At 44.9% G+C, this 18,699-nt stretch overlaps 1 protein-coding gene across 5 annotated transcripts in view; it reads left to right on the plus strand.

Annotated features, from left to right (window-relative positions):
• Positions 1-7,175: 7,175 nt before the first annotated feature.
• The window catches only part of SPECC1L (sperm antigen with calponin homology and coiled-coil domains 1 like), a 129,246-nt gene continuing 117,722 nt past the window's right edge, over positions 7,176-18,699 (plus strand). For 3 of the 5 annotated variants that reach the window (XM_060193920.1, XM_060193930.1, XM_060193939.1), the window contains exon 1: positions 7,217-7,354. The gene's annotated coding sequence lies outside the window, so the exon portion shown is untranslated. Of the gene's footprint in view, positions 7,355-18,699 lie in introns of all 5 variants that reach the window. The other 2 variants (XM_060193941.1, XM_060193946.1) reach the window with 1 other exon arrangement.

An 18,699-nucleotide genomic window follows, 5' to 3' on the forward strand; every position in this document is an offset into this window, starting at 1 on the left:
ATGTTTAAACACAATATTAGAACTCATTCAGTATATTTAATATTTCTAAATATTTAGACCAAATAATTTATACTTGTTTCTATTTAGCTATATTCTCTCTCTTATCTACCTTTTACTCTTAGTCAGAAAACACTTATATATAATTTATTTTCCCTTTTGTTGCCCTTGTTTTTTTTATTGTTGTTGTAGTTATTGTTGTTATATTGTTGTCCTATTGTTACATAGAACAGAGAGAAATGAAGAGAGGAAGGAAAGACAGAGAGGAAGAGAGAAAGAGAGACACTTGCAGACCTGCTTCACCATCTGTGAAGCGACTCCCCTGCAGATGGGGAGCCGGGAGCTTGAACCGAGATCCTCACTCCAGTCCTTGCACTTTGTGTCATGTGCACTTAACCTGCTGTGCTACCGCCGACTCCCCATTTAATATTTTCTTCATAGTCACACCCATGCAGTGACTATGACTAAGTCAGGGAAGATCTCTTAGCAAACCCTATTAAAACATACATTAAAAAAACTCTGGTGGTCCTGGAGGTGGCACAGTGATAGAGCTTTGGACTCTCAAGCATGAGATCCTGAGTTCAATCCCCGGCAGCACATGTGCCAGAGTGATATCTGGTTCTCTTCCTTCCTATCTTTCTCATAAATAAATAAAATATTTTTTTAAAAAAATCAAAACTCTGATCTGGTAACTTAAAAAGCTAGAGTAAATCTCATAGCTAATATGTTGAAAACAACCCTTTAATTTTGTATCACTTTAAAATACCATTTTTAGAATAAATAATTAATTTTGTTCAATGCAAATGTGTGAAGCATTAAATCTTCTATCAGATCAGAAACACAAGTACCAACCTAACTTACAAAGAATAAATCTTTGACAGTGTCTTGAAACAAATCAGAATATATATATATATATATATATATATATATATATATATATATATATATATATTCAACCTGTAGACATGAACAGTAATGTTATAGCATAAGAATTTAGCTAAATTGATTTTTAAATGCAGAAAGATGTAAAGAGGGAAACCAGTGCACTGTTCAGACCATTGGGCATGAAATTTATTAGCATAGCCACTGTGCTATCTCTCCCCCACCCATCCAGGTCTGCTCCACCTGTTTAATTGAAAAAGTATTTGAAAACTTTACATATCAATATTCTTTCTGCCTTTTGTCACACTCAGTTTAGTAAGATTGAGACACACCCTACGTGGGAGCTACCTGTTTTAAATTTAAAAGGCTCTGCTTGATTTTTAAAAAATTTCCCCATATTTTAGTAGGCACATGCTAGATGGAAGGCTTCAGATTAAAGAAAAATAAATCTTTAAAGAATAGTTTATTTAATCTTGTGTAGCAACCCCTGTATGCCAGGGACCTCAAACCAAATTCAGTTAAAGTATACTGATTTTTAACTAATTTTATTTTAAAACTTTTAACAAACTCAAGTTACTTAGAGAGTTAACACACACATTAGTGACAATGCTTCTTAGAAGAGTGACAGTGACAAATTTTCTGTGGATTAATTTTCCACAAAGACAGTTCACAGGACATCTTGGGGGCCCTCCATAATGTTTTGGAACCTCTCTTATCTAAATACATACAAATAATTTTTATTTCAATTTGGAGATGAAGAATTGCCGTGTTAAACACTTTTAAGAAGTTAATCAATTTAAACATTTATGAAATAAAATGTTCCCCAGTTCTCTGGAGCACAGGCAGACAGGTCCACTGTTCCTGCATTTCAACAAACCTAGAAGACTAGAAATGTAACTAATCGAGTTGAATTCTTTTTGTTTCACAGAATGTAGATGTTTCATTTTGTATTCACTTGTATCTTGGTAGTCCTGATTAGGTGTGGAATGTGGCCAGTCCACCTTATCCTTTGTCTTACATGAACCTTGATAATTTATAATATGATCACTCATTTGCATATTACCCTTGTACCTGATTGGTGTACCTTGTAACCAATCAAAATGTATCTTTTCCAAAACCACCACCTTCTTCTTCTAGCATTTGCTCTTCTTCCGTAGCCAGTCAACAGAGTCAGGTTGAGCCTGATGTAAAGTTTCGAGACCTCCTTTGAATCTGGAGAGGTGGCAGTCGTTGACTATGTGGGTCATAGTCTGTCTGTAGCCGCAGGGGCAGTTCGGGTGTCTCTGGCTCCCCAGCGATGGAACATAGCGGCGCACTGGCCATGGCCTGTTCGATAGCGATTAAGGAGGGCCCAATCATAACGTGCTAGGTCAAAGCCGGGTTGACGCTTGCAGGGGTCTGTGATGAGGTGTTTGTTCTTTACCTCAGCTGACTGCCAACTCTGTTTCCAAGAGTCTGGAACAGAGAAGTTCAGTGTAGGCGTAGGGGACCAGATTGGGTGACAAGACGTCAAGCGTTGGACAGGGTGGGCGAAGATATCTGCGTATATTGGCAGGTCCGGTCGAGCATAGACGTGGGAAATGAACTTAGATGATGCCGCATCCCAACGAATATCTGGCGGGGCGATGTTGCTAAGAACTGGCAGCCATGGAACCGGGGTGGAACGGATGGTTCCAGAAATTATCCTCATGGAGGAATATAATTTGGAATCGACCAAGTGGACATGGGGGCTATGGAACCATACTGGGGCACAGTATTCTGCAGTGGAATAGCATAATGCCAGAGATGATGATCGTAGTGTGAAAGCGCTCGCACCCCATGAGGAGCTGGCCAGTCATGCAATGATGTTATTCCTTGTGCCCACCTTTGCTGCAGTTTTTATGAGATGTTCGTGAAATGACAGAGTGCGATCGAGAGTAACGCCAAGATAGACTGGCTGGGCTTCATGCCGGATTCTCGTATCACCAAGCTGCACATTAAGCTCACGCAAGGCCGAGGCATGGTGTAGATGGAAAACAGATGATACCGTTTTTGCAGTGCTAGGGATTAGTCGCCATTTTTTACAGTAATCAGATATCAGAGACATGTCTTTCGTGAGTGTTTCCTCGAGGATGTCGAACTTGGATGCCTGAGTTGCACAGCAGATGTCATCGGCGTAGATGAACTTCCTTGAAGAAGTTTCTGGGAGGTCATTGATGTAAATATTAAATAGCGTAGGAGCCAGAACAGAGCCCTGGGGGAGGCCACTTGAGACAAGTCTCCATCTGCTAGACTTGTCACCCAGATGCACCCGGAATCTTCTGTTTTGGAGAAGAAACGATATAGTGTTGGCCACCCATGGAGGCAGGCATCTTGAGATCTTGACTAGGAGACCAAGGTGCCAGACCATGTCATAGGCTGCTGTGAGATCAACAAAGACAGCACCCGTCTTTAAATTCTTCTGGAATCCATTTTCAATGTAAGTTGAGAGGGCCAGGGCTTGTTCACAGGTAGATCTTCCTGGGCGGAAACCAGCTTGGGCGGGTGATAGGAATTTCTCTGTAAGGTGAGAAATACGTGACAGAAGCAGCCTCTCAAGGAGTTTGTAACACACGGAGAGGAGAGAAATTGGTCTATAGCTGGCGGCCAGTGTTGGGTCTTTCTTTGGTTTCAAAACCGCTATTACCTTTGCTCGACGCCAAACTTTGGGCATAGACTCGGATTCCAAGATGTGGGACAGGAATGAAGCGAGCCACTTCTTTGCCTTCATCAAGAGACTAATTATCTTGACCTTTATGTATCTGCAGCCCCCTACTACAGGGGCAAGCTGACCTTTAAGAAACCTGTAATTTCTGACATATTTGAAAAATGTTCTTTGTTTAACTTTCTATATAAACCTAAGCCCACCCCTGAATAAATCGAGTTTTCATACCAGAATTCTCTCCGAGCCTCTTTCTTTATCACGCAGTCTCTTGAGCTGGTGATAGAGCCTCAGTAAGCTTACCTTCCTGGCTGGAGCCACCTCACATGAACCCCAGCAGGGAAGGTGGAAGCTTCCTTAGCAACTGTTGCGATGGTTTTATCTGGTGGGATTAATGTTATCCTGCAGGCAGGGCGGGTCTTGAGGTAGAAAGAAGATACATCAGGCAAAACAATGATTATGTAAATAAGCCATACTATCAGCAATTCTTTTTTCCTTTTTCTTTTTTTTCTTTTTTTTTTTTTTTTTTACCAGAGCACTGCTGTGGCTCTGGCTTTTGCTTATGGTGGTGTGGGGTATTGAACCTAGGACTTTAGACTTTGGAGCCTCAAGGTAAGAGAGTCTCTTTACATAACCATTATTCTATCTACTCTACCGCATAATCATTCTTTTTTTTTTTTTGTGCCTCCAGGGTTACTGCTGGGGTATGGTGCCAGTGCTCCAAGAGGCTATTTTTCACATTTTGTTGCCCTTTGTGTTGCCCTTGTTGTGGTTGTTATTGTTATAGCTATTGTTGTTGTTGTATGGGACAGAGAGAAAGTAAGAGAGGAGGGGAAGACAGAGGGGAAGAGAAAGATAGACACCTGCAGACCTGCTTCACTGCTTGCAAAGCGACCCCCCCTACAGGTGGGGAGCTGAGGGCTCGAACCCGGATCTTCGTGCTGGTCCTTGCGCTTTGCACCACGTGCGCTTGATCCGCTGCACTACCGCCCAGCACCATCATTCTTTAGAAAAGACTTCATCTTGCTAATTTCTAACTTTCAAGTAATTGAAAGAGGTCAGCTTCTAACAGACTTAATTCACTGCAAAAGGTGATAAAGCACTCTTAGAGCTGTGTTTGGGAAAATATAAAGACCAGGGGTTCCTTGATTCTTTCTCTGCAATTACTATATAGACTTGAAAACTTCCTTCTTGTAGCAACTCCTAAATATCACAGGACTGGGATGTGGACTGTTTAGATATTTCCTTTACTTTTTCTCTTTTTTTTAAATTTATTTTATTTATTTATTCCCTTTTGTTGCCCTTGTTGTTTTTTTTTATTGTTGTAGTTATTATTGTTGCTGTCGTTGTTGGATAGGACAGAGAGAAATGGAGAGAGGAGGGGAAGACAGAGAGGAGGAGAGAAAGATAGACACCTGCAGACCTGCTTCACCGCCTGTGAAGCGACTCCCCTGCAGGTGGGGAGCTGGGGTTCAAACCGGGAACCGCCTGTGAAGTGACTCCCCTGCAGGTGGGGAGCTGGGGTTCGAACCGGGATCCTTATGCTGGTCCTTGTGCTTTGCGCCATGTGCGCTTAACCCACTGCGCTACAGCCCGGCTCCCTACTTTTTCTTTTTTTAAAAGAATTTATTTATTCATGAGAAAGGGTAGAAAGAACCAGACATCACTCTGGTACATGTGCTGTGGGGGATTGAACTTAGGACCTCATGGTTGAGAATCCAATGCTTTATCCACTGTGCCACACATTTCCCTTACTTTTCTCCCCGGGGTTTATTATTTTTTATATCAATGATGTGTTTTTATTATCATTTGTTTATTTATTTTTTAAATTAAATTAAATTTATTTACTGGATAGTGACAGAGAAATTGAGAGCGGAGGGGGACACAGAAAGGGAGACAGAGAGAGAGACAGAGAGATACCTGCAGCCCTGCCTCACCACTGGTGAAGCTTTCCCCCTGCAGGTGGGGACCAAGGGCTTGAACCCAGGTCCTTGTGCACTGTAACGTGTGCGCCTTACCAGGTGTGCCACTGCCTGGCCCCTTATTTGTTTATTTTTACCAGAACACTGACCAGCTCTGGTTAATGGTGGTGCAGGAGATTGAACCTGGGACTTTGGAGCCTCAGGCTAGAGAGTCTCTTTGCCTATCTATTATGTATCTAACCTGCCTTTTTTTTTTTCTTCCTGCAAGATTTTTTTTTTCTGCTACAAGATAAAAGCCACAGTCTTGGTAACTTCAATAACCCTGAGGCTACCTGGTGGAGGTAGCTCTTTTATAATAAAGGAAAATGTGGGATCTTCTTTTTGGTCCATAAGATACAAGTCTCCTTTTCTTAGGAAATTTAAGATGATGTTACAGTCATGTAATAGTTCTCAGGGCAGTTGTACAGTGGTTGAGCACAGGACTTGAATTTGAGTCTCCAGATTCCATCCTCGGAACTTCATATACTGCAGTGATTAAAATCCTGGCTTCTCCCTTTTTTTTTTTTTTTAATTGCCTCCAGGGTTATTGCTGGGGCTGGGTGCCTGCACTACGAATCCACTGCTCCTGGAGGCTGTTTCCCCCCCTTTTGTTGCCCTTTTTGTTTATCACTGTTGTTATTATTATTATTGCTGTCGTTGTTTTGGATAGGACAGGAAAATCGAGGGAGGAGGGGAAGATGGGGAGAGAAAGATAGACACCTGCAGACCTGCTTCGCTGCTTGTGAGGTGACCCCTCCTGCAGGTGGAGGGGGGGTTGGGGAGGCTCGACCCGATCCCTACACTAGTGCTTGCGCTTGGCGCCATGTGCGCTTAATCAGTTGCGCTACCACCCTGCCCCCGGTTTCTCTTTCTTTCACAAAATTAAAAAAAAAAATTCTTTCAAGGTTTCACAACTGTTTCGTTCCACTACTCTTAGCAGACTTTTCTCCCCCTCAGAAAGTGGGTGAGTGCGAGGGAATCATGGCTAAGGGTGTGTTTTATTCACCTAACCCTCCAAATAAACACACCTTTAAACATTTATTAATACAGTTCAAACTATCAGAAATAAATCGCTTTATAGTTTGACCAAAAATAAGTTCCTTAATTTGTTAAAGAATATTTCGGTTTTTGCACCTAGTAAAAGACTGGGGGCGGGGTTAGGGTTCAGGTCCTGGAACATGATGGCAGAGGAAGACCCTAGTGGGGGTTGTATAGTTATATGGAAAGCTGGGAAATGTTATGCATGTACAAACGATTGCATTTTACTGTCTACTGCACACCAAGAATATTTAGCTTTCCTTTGGCGGGGGGTTGCATTTCTGTGCCCTGTTGCACTGGAAAGTCCTGGAGGTCACGGCTTCTGAGGTTCTCCCACAACCCTAGCTCCAGCTCAGCTGTATCCTTGGGTCTCTGACATAAGGTAATTGAGCTTCTTGAGCTGGACTTTAGGGCTGCGGAAGGTGCATACATAGCCGACTTACTCGGAATCAACCAATCAAATTAGTGCGCCAGGGACCCAGCGCAGGCGCACTGACTGAGCAAGCCCTTTGTGTGCCTTTTGACTGGCAGGCGCCTGCGCGACCCCGAGAGAAGTGGGCGTGGCATGTGGGCGGGACTCATCGTGCGCATGCGCAGGCAGGGCGGCCGTGCGGGGCCTGAGTGGGGCGGGACGAGGGCGAGGGCCGCAAGGGAGGCAGGGCGGGCCAGGCGAACAGCGCCGCGGGGTTGGCTGCTGCCCTGAGGCTGGACTCAACGGATTCGGTCTGCGCCACCGGGCGACTTCGCCGCCCGGCCCCAGTCCAGAGCGAGCAAGCGAGCGAGGCGGCGCAGCGCGGTAAGAACAAGAGACGGGCCCCCGCGACCGTGCGTCCCGGAGGGCTGGTCCGTCTTTTCGCCGTCCGCGCGGCTGGGCCCAGGCGGCCCTGCAGACCCCGTCGGGCCCGCGCCTGCGCGCTCCCGCTCCTGGGCCTTCGGCCCTCTTGCGCCTGCGCGCACTCGCGCCTGAGTCCTCGGCCCTCTTAACGCTTGCGTCCTCCGACTCTTGAGCCTCGGGCCCTCCTGCGCCTGCGCCCTGCGCCTCCAGAGCCCCTTGCCTTGGCGCCTGCGGTCAGCCACCGCGCTCCTGGGCCGAGCCAGAGGACCCCGGGCCTGCGGCCGGCTCCTGTCCGGGTGGGGACTCCCGCTGACTCCAGGGGCCTGAGTTATAGGAGAGGCCGCCACCCTTGCCGTTGCCTTGTCTATTGTCATCTGTCCCCTAGCGCCCTCTCCCTGCGGGGACAGCGCTGCGGGAGGGAGGCTCCTGGGTGTCAGGGGCTGTGCTGGGGGGTGGGGGGAAACCCTGGGTGCCAGGCGCTGTGGGGGCTTGTGTGGGAAGTGGGGCCACAGCAGGCTGAATGCCCCGTCCCAGACACGGCTGGTCGTCACTTTGGGTTCTGCGGATTTTTTGGTGGTTAGACTGAAAAGCTAATGACATAGTTGGTCCTGGGTGGCCCACTGGAGACTGAGTGTCTCCCTGTCGTCTCAGGAGGCACCGCCTGGGCGCCGGGGACCTTGGTGTGTCTAGTTCACAGCAGATCCAAGAGACATAGCCTGTCGCAGGACCCAGCTGTGCTGCCTGCCTGCCCTCTGTGTGTCACTTAGCAGGACGCGGGCTACGAAGACGCCAAGGAGTAAAGGCAGATTATTAAGTGATCAAACCAAGTAGGATGCTGATCTGGGTAGACTTCTGTCTATAAAGAGATAACTAACCTAGTATTTTTTTTTTAATCTCTAGTTCTTATTATTAGGTAGAGACAGAAATTGAGAGGGAGAGGAGGATAAGAGAGGCACCTGCAGCCCTGCTTCACCACTCGTGAAGCTTCCTCCTGCCTGTAGGGACTGGGGCTTGAACCTGGGTCCTTGTGCACTGCAATGTGTGCACGTAACCAGGTGCACCACCGCCTGGCCCCATTCCTGTCCCTCTTTTGAGTGCACATCAGAGTCTTTAAAGAAGTAGCAGCCCAGCTGCCTCTTGCCTCTGACTTACCTGTGCGCTCTAGGGAGAAGGGATTTTCTTCATATTAGTTTGCAGTACTTGAGTGAGGGCTGTGCCATGTGATTGTTCTGTTATTTGGTGCTTTGGTTACAGTACAGATCTGAATGTCAAGTCCAGTGTCCCAGAGCATGAGGAGGACTTACAGCCTTGGTGGTTAGGGTGAAACGTAAATCAGAATTTCTGTTTTAAACTGAAGCCTTTAAGGCGAGTATGTACACACTTTTTATTCATTTGTTGGATAGAGAGACACTAAGAGGGAAGGGGGAGAGAGATGGAGAAAGACAGCACTGTGTCACTTGTGAAGGTTCCCCCATTGCAGGTAAGGGCTGGGGCTTGAGCCTCCATGGTAACATGGGCCTAACCCCAACTCCGACCCAGACCCCATGAAGAAGAAAGGGATTTCTCCTAGAAGAGATTTTATTTTTTTAATCATTAATCTGACATACTGCATCTTACATCTATTTCAGATGACTCAGGTGAGAGTATTGCTTCAGTTCAAAACTGCTATGGGGGTGAGGTTTTTAGAGTATGCAGAGTATGCCTGTGTCCATAGACCAGTGACTAGTTGGTGGCTAGTGCTAGGTCCATAGTAGAGGAGTGGCAGCCTGCTTGCCTGTCTCTAGGCTGGATGCCGCCTCCTAGCTCTATATGGCTTCAGGCGAGTTGACTTTCCTTTCTGCCTTCGCTTCCTTCTGTTCTGTGCAGGGGTGGGGAGGAAGTAGAGAGGAGCTTCTGTTGCCCTTTTGTTTTTGTTCTTTATGGTCATGGCTGTGGCATCACTTCTCCTGGCTACCTTTTTCAGATGGGGATGGGGGAGATAGCACAGCACTAGTTGGGGCTGGGCTGGAATTTGCATCCTGGCCGTAATGAGCTGCCCTGGCTTGAAGTGGGCCTGTCAGTCAGCTTGGTCACATTGTCAAGTGAGGAGAATTGAATCAAGTCTTGGAAACTTGGGGTCAGGCCCCTGAAATGGAGTGTTGGTGAGTCTGAACAGATTGAGAAAAACAAGGAAAATGTAGGGACTTTTTTTTTTTCCCCATAAAGCTAAGTTTGTTTAAGACCTACCTCTTCAGTAAAAAATCATTTTCTTGTGAAAAAGCCAGCATCCTTATAAAATCACAGTGATAGTAAATGGTGGTAAGTAGCAAGTAGAAAGCTCTTTTGTTGTTTGTAGGTATGAAGAGAGCACAGAATCTTGTTTTGGTGGTGGTAGGGGGATAGGAAAAGGTTCCTGGGACTTTGCTGCTAAGAAGATCGAAAGATATATATATATGTATATATATATATATATATATATATATATATATATATATATATTTTTTTTTTTTTTTTTGAGTAAATGATTTTTTCTCCACTGTTTGTCATAATCTTCAGGCAGCAGAGAAAGCTCTTGAGTTTTTCTTGGTATTGAAGTTCCTATGGTCTGGGAGGTGACACAGTGATAGGGCTTTGGTCTCTCAAGCATGAGGTTCCCAGTTAGATTCTGAGTTCGATCCCCATCAGCACATGTGCCAGAGTGATGTCTGCTTCTTTCTTCTCCTTTCTCATAAATAAATAAAACCTTTTTCTTTTTTTTTTTAAAGAGAAGTTCCTATTCTGATAGTTGTTTCCTACTGGATATAAAATGTCAGGATTTTTGGTGTGTGCTGATGCCAACAGAGCCAGACTAGGCAGGGAAACTCCTGTGGTGGTTGGGATTGTTAGTACCAGATAGTGTGGCTGCTGGCGTCACAACCCACGGAGGCTTTCTGTTGGCTCAAGTCTCTTCTCACTGTGAATCCCGGCTTTAGTGTGAAGCAGTAAGGGCTATCAGACAGTTCACTGGGTAGGGTGCCTGTTGTGCCATGCAAGGGGCCCAGGTTCGAGCCCAGGCACCACCTGGGAGATGCCATCACAACAGAGGAAGCAACAGTGGTGTATCTCCCTTCCTGTTTCTGTCTTTTGGAATAAAGAAAATAAAATGTATGCACAAGGCTCCAGCTCCACATAAAACAAAGAAACAGCAATGACCCAGCGGGTCGTGCAGTAGGCTTTCAGGCCTGAACTTCCAGACTCAGTCCCTGACATTGCAAATGGTGCTGTGGTTCCCTGCTCCTGCCAGTTAATAAGCCTAAAAAATAGAAGAAAGGCTAGTTTTATTTATTGTATTTCAGATATGCTGGCTAAGCATGTGTGGTTTGTTGCAGAGTATATACAAGATTATCTTGATGTCTGAAATTTTTAAAAGTTATGGCGGTTGTGGCTGAGGAAATGGCTCAGTGGCTAGAATACAAGACTTGGATACCCCTGACAGTCCATATGCACATCAGTGCTTTGGCTTCTTTCTCTCTCTTGAAATCAGTAGATCTTTAAAAAGTTAGCAGGGCAGCTGAGAGGTAGAGCAGTGGATTCTTAAACATGAAGTCCTCAGTTCAGTCCCCTGACACTGCATGTGCCAGAGTGATGTGCTGGTGTTTGCTCTTTCTCTCTTATTAAGAACTAAAATAAAAAAAATTAAAAGCAACAAACATAGAAGCTGAAAGAATAGCTTGTCAAGTGTGCAGCACAGGTTAAAGTCCTGGTACCATGAGAGCCACAGCACTGGGAGCAGCTAGGTAGGGGTGTGTGTGTGTGTGTGTGTGTGTGTGTGTGTGTGTGTCTGTCCATCCTCTTGGTGGTCTGCTATTAATAGCAGTTAAGACTTTATTCATCTGCTGAATCACCATTGTGCCCCACACCCCATTAACATTTTTTCAGTTGCTCCCACCATCTTTGTGATAAACCCACCCCTTTGCATGGCATCCAGGATACTTCCATGACTAAATCCTGACTCTGCTCTCGTTCTGTGTGCTTAGTAACTCCTGGTCCCTTAAGCCCTTCAGTTTTCTCTTTGGATGCTTTCATTTTGTCCCATTATAGCCTTCAAAATTCAGTTTGGTTGTTGCCTTGCCTTTTCAGGTTTTTAAAAAATTATTTGTTAAGGGTCAGGCATACACCAGAAAGAATGCTGTTGTGTGTGGTGCTGGACATCAAGCCTGGTCCCTTCCTCAGGCAGTCCTGTGTTCTCCACGGGGAGCCAGCTTCAGCTTTTCAAAGGCTCCTCTGACTGGGTCTCTTGCATCCTGGCAGGTGGGGACTGGGCACCTTGTTTTTTTTCTCTACTAGTGGGTGATTGCAATGCATAGCAGAGTGTGCCTTGGGAGAGGTGTCAAGTCTGCAGGTGAAATGTGCCACTTGGTCCTTGCCCTTAAGAAACCTTTTGCTCCAGCTGCACTTGGCCTTGCCAGCCAGGGGTGCCCATTGCAGAGTCCATTTAACTGTGTCATAGTGTGCAATTCAGAGCTGATTTCACGAGGAAGGTGCCTCAGTGTCTATTTGAGCACCTAGTAGGGATGCAGCTGCTTTGCATAATGCTCCCCCTCCAGGATGCCTTTCACCGTGGGTTTATATAGTTAGGCTTTGGTGTCATAATAAAGGTTAAAGAGAGCAAGGTACATTTCAGGGAAGGGGAGATAGTTCAGTGCAAGCACACAGTAAAAGCACACTGAGGTCCCAGAGTTCACCTGCTGCCCACCCCGTGCCAGATCTGTGTGCTGCTCTAGTGTCCCTCTATAAAAATGAATTGGGGCTACAGCTAACCTCCAGGTAGGACATATGCCTTGTTGGGAACCTGGCTCAGATTTGAGTCCTGGCACCACATAGGACTCAAATTTATTAGCATAGCACCAGAGGAAGCTCTGGTGCTGTGGGCTGTGGTCTCTCTCTGAAAAAGTTGGTCCTGTAGCAGTGAAACTGACCATGTGCAAGGCCTTGACAGTGCCAAGAAAAAAAATTAAAAGATTAAATTTTAAGTTTAAGAAAGACCCATGCTAAGTTGGCAGCACTTTTCTTTCTTCCCTCCTTCCACTGATTTATTTAAAAATTTTTTAAATTATCTTTATTTATTGGATAGAGACAGCCAGAAATCAAGATGGAAGGAGGTGCTAGAGAGGGAGAGAGAAACAGATACCTGCAGCACTGCTTCACCACTCGCAAAGCTTTCCCCCTGCAGGTGGGCCACTGATTTATCTATTAATGTATTGAAAGGGAGAGAAAGGGCAGAACACTGCCCACCTGGCCTAAGGTGGGGCTGTGATTGAACTGGGGCCTCTGGGTCCTGGGGACAAAAGCTGCTGTTCTCACTGGCCCCACTGCCTGCCCCTCCTGGCAGCAGTGCTAACATTAGTCCAGAAATGCCTGTGAGAAATGAAGCTTGTTCCTTTCTCTATGTTCTCTCTTCATCGCCCCCTCTCCTTTCATTGTTTTTCCCCCTTTACTTGCTAACCGAGCCATTTTTCAAGTGACAACTCTTCTGTCCAGAATTTCTGAGACCACGCAACGGGGCTGTTGCTTCCCAAAGCAATGAAAGGCTGCTTTCTCCCAAGAGATGAAAGACGAGAGGAGACAGAGACGCCTCTGCCCTACTCAACAGTCACTAGTGTCCTGAATCTGTCCCCCTCTTTTTCTTGAAGCGCCTGTTTTTCATGGCCTGGTTCTTTCTTTTCTTTCCTTTTTTTAAAAAAAAAACAAAAAAACATTTATTTTCCTTTTTGTTGCCCTTGTTTTTATTTTGTAGTTGTTGTTGTTATTGATGTTATCATTGTTAGATAGGACAGACAGAAATGGAGAGAGGAGGGGAAAACAGAGAGGGGGAGAGAAAGATAGACACCTGCAGACCTGCTTTACCACTTGTGAAGCGACTCCCCTGCAGGTGGGGAGCCGGGGGCTCGAACCAGGATCCTTATGCTGGTCCTTGCACTTTGCACCACCTGCGCTTAACCCACTGCGCTACAGCTCGACTCTTTGTACCCTGACAGGCCTAAGGATTTTGAGCAGCAGCAGTTGCATTTCCTTCTTGCATATTCTTCTGTATTTCTGAACTGTGATGAGTTGGCCTGTCTTACACCTTCTTGTTCAGTGTTGTTCTTCTCTGTGGGGGACTGCTCAGCCCTCCTTCCCTTTTCTTGGTACTCCCTGCTTATGGAGCCTGGTCCACCCTCCCACTCAGTGCCTCCAGCCTTGACATTTTTTCCTTTTTATAGTTTTATTTTTGCTTAATGTTTATGTCAGCATTTTTTCCCATCACGGTTTTATCAAGCATTCAGTCCATTCTTTGCCATTCATATGTTGATTTACAAACATTTATGGTTTTGGAAAAGCAATCACTTTATTGAGGATATAATTAAAGTTCATGCTTTTTGAAAAGTACCTGATGGCTTTTAGTACATTTACAGAGCTGTTTATTCATTTCTGTGCTGTAATTCAAGAACATTAGTCACCCCAGTAAGAAACCCAGTTCTCATTAACTCTTTTCTCTGCTGCTCCCAGCTCCTGGCAATCAGTGACCTTTTTCTTTTCTAAGATTTATTTTAATGATCATATATAAGAGAATTTCACATGAGGCCAAAGTTACACAAGCAAGATCACCACTGTGGTTGGTACATGTTAGGGCAGGGGATTGAACAGGGAACCTCAGGCCTGCAGGCCCAATGCTTGACCATCAGAGCTGTGTCCTGATCTGTGATCTACTTTCCATCCCTGTGAATTTACCTTTTCTTTTTTTTTTTTTTAACCAGAGCACTGTTCAGCTCTGGCTTCTGGTGGTACGGGGGATTGAACCTGGGACTTTGGAGCCTCAGGCATGAGAGTCTGTTTGCATAACCATTATGCTATCTACTCTCCACCCAGAATTTACCTTTTCTTGACATGTCCTGAAAGAGTAATCACAGCCAGATTCTGCAAACAGCTCAGTGGTAAAGTATAGGACTCATGCACCTGAGGGCCGGGCTCTGGCACTGACCATTGTGTTTGCCAGAGCTGAGTGGTGCTCTGGCTTTTTTCTTTCCCCCTCCACTCCCCCCCTCCTTTTTTTTTTTTTTTTTTTTTGATAGAGGTAATGAGAGAGAGAGTGAAAAAGACAAAGCACCTTCCTTGGATTTGGTGAGGGCTGGCCTTGAACCTGGGCCGCACACACATCGCAAAGCATCCCACTACTGAAGGGAGCTATTTTGTCAGACCAGTATTTCACTTTATTAAAAATAACTTTTTAAAAGAAAGATTTGAGAGACCAGGAGCTTTCTCAGCTGGTAGCTGGCATGCTCACCTGGAAGGTGGAGCAGAGTATCAGCACTCCCTCTCCTCCCTCCCCTCCTGCTCCCCCCTCTCTGAGAATACAACATTTTACAGTTCTTCAGCTGTTTCAAACATGCTCAAGGTCTTTAGTTCTTTCCTCAGTGCCACATTGAGAAAAGACTTTACAAAGTGAAATTACAGTTTATGACCTTTGCCTGACTTTTATAATCAGCCTGGTGTTTTCAAGGTTTATCCCTGTTGTAGCATATGTTCACCTTTCACTCCTTTTGCGGCTAAATAATAACCTGGACTCTGTCTGTTCATCAGTTGGGTTTTTCCACTTCAGGCTCTTAAGAATAATGCTGCTGAGAGCGTTTGTGTTTGACTTTCTATGCGGACGTAGGTTTCTAGTTCTCTCAGGTGTATCCCTGGGAGTGGAATCCTTCATCTATAAGGTAGCTGTGTCGAACTTTCTAAAGATACGTGAAACTCCTGCAGAGCAGTGCTGGTTTATACCTCTCCTTAGTAGTGCCACTGTTTTATATCCCAGCACTGTTGCAGAGTCCCAAGGCCTCTGCTTCCTCACTCACATGTGAGTGTTTTAGTGTATACTTTTTATTTTAAGTGCACATAGTACGAAGCACAAGGACCTGTACAAGGATCCCGGTTCAAGCTTCTGGCTTGTCACCTGTTAAGTTTTGCTTCACAAGTGGTCACTCTCTCTATCCCTTTCTATCTCCCTCCCCTCTCAATTTCTCTCTGTCCTATCAAAAAAAAAGAAAGAAAGAAAGAAAGAAAGAAAGGAAGAAAGAAAGGAAAAAGAACAAATGGCCATAGGAGCAGTGGATTTGTAGTGCAGGCACCAAGCCCCAATAGTAACCCTGGAGGCAAAAATATCTTGGTGGGGGTGGGGTGGGGTGTGGGTGGGGCTAGGATGAGAACCACCTATCCCTGGCATATACTGTGCTGACATCAAGCATCAGAACCCTTTCTTTCTTTCCTTCTTTCTTTCTTTTTTAATGTTTCTTTATTGGGAGATTAATGGTTTACAGTGACAGTAAATACAGTAGTTTGTACATGCATAACATTTCTCAGCTTTCCACGTAACAGTTCAACCTCTACTAGGTCCTCCTCTGCCATCATGTTCCAGGACCTGAACCCTCCCCTCACCCCAGTGTCTTTTACTTTGATGAAATACACCAACTCCAGTCCAAGTTCAGCTTAGTGTTTTCTCTTCTGATCTTGTTTTTCAACTTCTGCCTATGAGTGAGATCATCCTATATTCGTCCTTCTCTTTCTGACTTGTCTCACTTTACATGATTCCTTCAAGCTTCATCCAAGATGGGGTAAAGAAGGTGAAATCACCATTTTTAATAGCTGAGTAGTATTCCATTGTGTATATAGAACACAACTTGCTCAGCTACTCATCTGTTGTTGGACACCTAGGTTGCTTCCAGGTTTTGGCTATTATAAATTGTGTTCCTATGAACATAGGTATACACAAATCTTTTTGGATGGGTGTATTTGGTTCCTTAGGCTATATGCCCAGGAGAGGAATTGTAGGGCCACAGGGTAGGTCCACTTCTAGCCTTCTGAGAGTTCGCCAGACTGCTCTCTACAGGGGTTGGACCCATTGGCATTCCCACCAGCAGTGCAGGAGGGGAACGCATGCTTTCATGTGAGTCCAGTGCTCTAGCTGCCAGGCTGACCCCCAAGCCCTTAATGAAAACAACTGCAGAGTCTTTCATGTGTGCAGTGCCCCCTCAACAACCTCCTTGACCCAGTTTTCAGTTTTTATTGCAAGATGGGGAGAAGGACAGAGCAGAGGGAAGTTGCCAGTTGCCAGCCTTCAAGCTGCTTCAGTGACATCCATGGTACTCTGTATGGTCCCTGCACCGAGCATCATGCAAGGCAAGACCTCTCTCTTCTGGGCGAACTATTTCCAGCCCCCACTCACCACTTCCATAATACTGCACTGAAACACACTGTGACTAGTGTTTCATAGCATCATTCCATAGTATGAGTACACTTAGTTGCTTAACCCAGTAGACGTTCTTTTCCTTTTTTAAAAAATTAATCTTTCTTTATTGCATAGACACAGCTAGAAATCAAGAGTGGAAGATGGGAGATAGAGGGAAGTGGGAGATAGAGAGGGAGCAAGGTAGAGAGACATTCACAGTACTGCTTCACCACTTTCAAAGCTTTCCCTCTAAAGGTGGAGACCGGGGGCTCGAACTAGGTCTGTGAGCATTATAACATGTGCTGTCAACCAGATGTGCCACCACCCAGCCCCAGCAGACATTTTTTAATGTCTATTAATGAGAGAAAGAGGCAGAACATTATTGTGACACATTGTGTGGACTCAAGACCTCATGTTTGACAGTTCAGCACTCTATTTTCCAGTACCCTGACCCCGGGCTACTGGCAAGTATTTATAAGTGATTGAAACCACAGAAGAACTCCCTGCTGTGTCTTTTGGTACCAGATTAAACACAAAGCTAATTTGTGTGTGGAGTCAGAGTAATAATTGTACTTTTCTGAAATGGATAAAAGCCTTTTTGAGAAATGTGTTCTGAAATTTTAATTACAGTCTTTGCTTTTTTTTTTTTTTAAAGATTTTATTTATTTATGAGAAAGGAGAAGAGAGAAAGAACCAGTCATCACTCTGGCACATGTGCTGCCAGGGATTGAACTCAGGACCTCATGCTTGAGAGTCCAAAGCTTTACCACTGTGCCACCTCCCGGACCACCAGTCTTTGCTTTTAAATTAAAAAAAAAAATGCAGGGGCCGGGTGATGGTGCTCCTGGTTGAGCGTACATGTTCCAATGCTCAAGGACCTGGGGTTGAGCCCCTGGGTCCCCACCTGCAGGGGGAAAGCTTTGCAAGTGGTGAAGCAGGACTGCAGCTGTCTTTCTGTCTCTTTCCCTGTCTCCCCCTTCCTCTCGACTTTCTGACTGTCTGTAAATAAATAAAGATAATAAAAAGAATTCAGCCTTTAACCGTGTTAAATTAGTATTCAGAAGGTCTGGGATAGAATACAAATACTAGCAGGGATGTTCTCTGGCTGTGCTGGGAGTCCTACTGTCCTTGTCTCCTGCCTTTGTTTCTAACTGCCTCTCTTACTACACAGACGTTTAAGGAGGTTGGGGTTCAAAATATATATACGTGTGTGTGTGTCTGTGTGTGTGTGTGTGTCTGTGTTCACTTCACTGCTCTGGGTGTTGGGGAGCTGACTTTTCAGAGAGAGAGAGAGACTGAAAGAGAAAGCAAGCTTCCTCCAGTGTGGTGGGGACCAGATGTAAATCTGGGTCACATGCATGACAAAACAGAAGCACTACTTAGGTGAGCTACCTTGCTGGCCCTAAAACTTTTATTTTTTTTACAGTTTTTTTTAAATACATTTTCCCCTTTTTGTTGCCTTTTTTTAAATTGTTATAGTTACTGTTGTTGTTATTGATGTTGTCATTGTTGGATAAGACAGAGAGAAATGGAGAGAGGAGGGGAAGACAGAGAGGGGGAGAGAAAGATAGACACCTGCAGACCTGCTTCACTGCCTGCCTGTGAAGTGACTTCCCTGCAGGTGGGGAGCCAGGGGCTGGAACCAGGATCCTTAAGCCGATCCTTGCGCTTTGCACCACCTGCGCTTAACCCGTTTGCACTACCTACTGCCCAACTCTCTAAAACTTTTATTTATAAATCTAATTGAATTCATAAAACTTAAACTTATGTTAATACTCTGGAGTCTTTGAAGCTCCTTTTCCTTTGCACCTTTTATTGAATGCAGGACTCTTGAAAGGTCCCTTGAGTTTTTGTCCTTAATTTTATAAATGAAGTTAAGAATACAGAGCTGATTACTAATACAATTTGGGGAAAATTAACACAAAGCTAATTAAATGTCCAAGTTTTTGTTTGAGTTCGCATCTCTGACTAAAAGTCCTATGTTTTTATTACTGAGATATGCTGCTTTCATCATATAATTGAAAGAACAACACTTCTTTGTAACCTGGAGAATAGGAAATCTCAGTAGAACTTTTTTTTTTTTTTTTTTTGGGTA

Source organism: Erinaceus europaeus, chromosome 1 (genome assembly GCF_950295315.1).
Source record: "Erinaceus europaeus chromosome 1, mEriEur2.1, whole genome shotgun sequence".
NCBI lineage: Eukaryota > Metazoa > Chordata > Mammalia > Eulipotyphla > Erinaceidae > Erinaceus > Erinaceus europaeus.